At 45.2% G+C, this 3,556-nt stretch overlaps 1 pseudogene; it reads right to left on the minus strand.

Annotated features, from left to right (window-relative positions):
- Positions 1–1,182: 1,182 nt before the first annotated feature.
- On the minus strand, positions 1,183–1,394 carry LOC110596323 (annotated as a pseudogene).
- Between the last annotated feature and the right edge of the window lie 2,162 nt (positions 1,395–3,556).

Here is a 3,556-nt window from a genome sequence, read left to right on the forward strand (position 1 = left end):
TGGGGAACCCTGTTGGAAGCACCCTGACCCAGGACCCTACCTCTGACTCAGAGGGGATGATGCCTGCGCTGACTGTGACTTGTGCGTGACGTGAGGCCACAGGGCCACTGACGCGGGACACCGGGTTCATTCAACCGAGGGGAACTGAGGTCTAGGCTCCGGGAACATAGGGACAGGTGATGAGGACCCACGTCCTGGAAGAGGAGGATGTGAGCAGGGTGTCATGTCAAGCCGCAGCCCGAGAAAGACACTCCCTGTGTGTTCCAGGTGGATGAATAGGCGTTTCTCAGGCTAAAAGTGGGTGCAGATGGGGAAGAAAGCCCAGGCAGTGGCCAGAGCGTGAGCCTCCAGTCCCGCGGGGAAGGTCTATAGGGCAGGGTGGAGACAGGCATGAGGGGCTGGCCCTGGAGCCGGACGCGTCTCCTGCCAGTGCTCCTTGATTCCATTAACGAGCATGGCAAAGAGTCCGAAGTGCCTCCTGTGAATCTCCCACCTGGTACGGAGCGACAGAGCTCGGACTCTCTTCCTGTTGTCGTCCTATCGGCAGCCCATGGAGATAGAGCAGGGCAGGACCACTGCCCCCCCACCTTTTTTTTTTTTACTACTTATGGGAATTGTCAGCATCTTATTTTATTGTTAATGTAAGCATTTGATGCCAAAGGAATGAAGGAAACTTTACAAATTCTGAATTTTTCTAAGTTCATTAAATTCCATTTTAATTACACGGTTTTATACCACACTAGTTCAATGAATTTCTCAGCTCAACTATTCCAACACAGCTCCTTTGAAATTATTTCTGTCATCTCTAATATGTGACTTTACCAAAGATCTTGAAACTCAACAAACAAACAAACAAAATTTCAAATAACTTTTAGATGAATGGGATTAGAAACAGTCATCAGAGATGATTGGGGGTGTTATTCTCCAACAAGATATTTTGTCAAAATGTTTCTTCTGATACAGCAGTTCTAAGTCAGAACTTTCAAAAGACAAGAGCAGAACAAGAATACAGTAAAATATTTCTGCAGCTTAAACCTCTCATAGTCTTAGACGTGACGTACACAAGGCAGAGCATCTTTTCTGCAAACTAAATCCTGGGTCTCAGTATCTCCATCTAGCTGAGCTTTCAGAGAGACGCCCGAGCTCTAGCCTTAACACACACACACCTGGGATCCGGCTGCACTAATGATGCCAGAGGAGCTTAATGCCCATCCAGGTCCAGAAGTGGAACCACACACACACTGGAACGGTGAGCAGCAGGAGCAGGCTGTAGAAGCAGAGGCTGACTGTGCTGGTGCAGCCCTGGGGGAGTCCCCTTCCACAGAGGCTGAGTAGAACAGTCCTGCTGAGACCAGTGGGATGAGAATAGTCAGCGCAGGAAGAGACAGGAACATCCTTCTCCTCCACGTGTTACACACCACTGTGTTTTAAAAAGTGTGTGGTGCTAAGAAAATCCCGTTGTCACTGTGTTCTTTAAAAAGGATGATCTTCATTTTTTTTTCCTTTTGAGTTGGAGTCTCACTCTGTTGTGCAGGCTGGATTGCAATGGCATGCTCACAGTCACTGCAGTCTCAACCTGCTGGGCTCAGGCGATCCTTCCGCCTCAGTCTTCCAAGTAGTAGTAGCTACAGGCATGTGCACCACACCAGGCTAATTTGTTGACTTATTGTAGAGATGAGGTCACTCAAGTTGCCCAGGCTGGTCTTGAACCCGTGGGCTCAGGCAATCTTCTCACCTCAGCCTCCCAAAGTGCTGGGGTTATGGGTGCGAGCCACTGCGCCCGGTCTCACTGCTCCCCTTCCAAGCTGGAGGGAGTACTCAGCTTGGCAGGAGTCGGTTCCGTCCCACTCCAAGCCCCATCCCTGCCCCCACTCTGCCAGGCTGCCTGGCTTCTGTGAATGCAGAACATCCCGCGGAGCCGAGAAGCTCTGCCTCCACATCTTCCCCTTCCGGTGGGCTGACCACCTGGAAAGAGTGAGGAGCCTCGCTCTCCCCGTAGCCATCGGGCTGCTGGGTTGGTTTCTGTGGGTGATGACGAGGCTGTGGCTAGCTGGTGGTGTTCCAGGCTGAGGCCGGGCTCTTTCCTTCTCCTAGGAACAGTGGGAACTGCAGGCTGTTGGTCCCCTGGCCCTAGCCCGTCACTGTGACCAGCCCTCACCACCACATCTGCAGAACAGGTCTGTTCTGTGTTCCAAGGGACAGTATCACCTCTGAGCTACCACCTCCTGGATGGGCCTGAGAAGGCTCCCAGCATGCACACTGATGAGAAGGGCTTCGTGGTGTCAGGGGCTGTCGGAGACCGGCTGCGACTTGAGGGGGGTTGGGCCTGAATCGGGAGAATCAGGATGGCGAGAAGAAACACTCGGAGGCAGTTCCTCTGGGTCAGGTCTGGCCAAGAGCGTTCCAAATTTTATTCAAACTCCTTCCACCTTATATACCATTTTCTATCACCCCTAGCAATATAACAAACATTCGCCGGGGGCTTACACGTCCCACAGTGCATAACATATTCTACAGAAACATACATCATGAGATTTGTATGCCCCAACAATCACGAATCCATGAGGCATAACGTGCTTACATCAAGATGATAAATGCAGAGCTTTTACAATAGTTTCACAAACTGCTTTTCATGATTTTGATGAATAATCCATACTTCATAAGTTTATTTTTATTTCTACCTAATCTAAAGTCTTGAATTTCCTATTAACCTTTTATGATTTGACAAAATATAATGCTATGTAATTATTTAACACTTAACCTAAAACTAATTATTTTTAAGCTATAAAACCTCACAATGACTCATATGAGTCTTTTTAACCACATCTAAACTTAACAATTTTATTTTATCTAATGATTAAACTCTAACACTATGCTATATTTTATAAACTTATACTTATCTTAAGTTTTGTTTAATCTAAACTATCATAGATGTATAACTGTCATTAATGTGTGATTCTTACTGTTATAACACTATAAACATATTTTTATCCTATCTTCAAACTTAATAAAATTACAAATCGAATTATTTTTGAAATCTATTTCCTTGTAAGCTAGTGCATCACTGTTTGTAAGACATCCCATTGCCATAGTAACTTATTGAACAGCCTGGCTGGGGACAGAAACCGTCACAGGGGAGTATCAGCATAGCTTGTTCCTTAGCAATCGGTTTGGCTGGAGGCAAAAACAAAATATTTAAAAAGAGTGTCGGTACAGAAAGTTTCAGTACAAAGTCAAACAGAAAGTTTCAATGTATTGTTAAAGAATCTCAAGATAAACCTTCAGAAACTTAAAGTTAACTTTTAGGAAAAGGAAACTTAAAAGCTTAAACGAAACTTAAAAGTTCTCTATGAATAATCTTTACTGTTTAAGCTCTTCCAATGAAAATCATAATATATTGTTTATATAAATTATAGTATTAATTGAATATCAAATATTCAGTCAGCAAACTGTATTACACTTGTGAGCTCACATAGGCAAAGAAACAGAAAGTTTATAAAACAGGATCCATGAGGCCTTCTGCCTTGTATACCAGTGCTTTTCTCTCAACCAGCAC

This window comes from Carlito syrichta, unplaced genomic scaffold (genome assembly GCF_000164805.1).
Source record: "Carlito syrichta isolate Samal-C Ts95f unplaced genomic scaffold, Tarsius_syrichta-2.0.1 Scaffold308508, whole genome shotgun sequence".
Taxonomy (NCBI): Eukaryota; Metazoa; Chordata; class Mammalia; order Primates; family Tarsiidae; genus Carlito; species Carlito syrichta.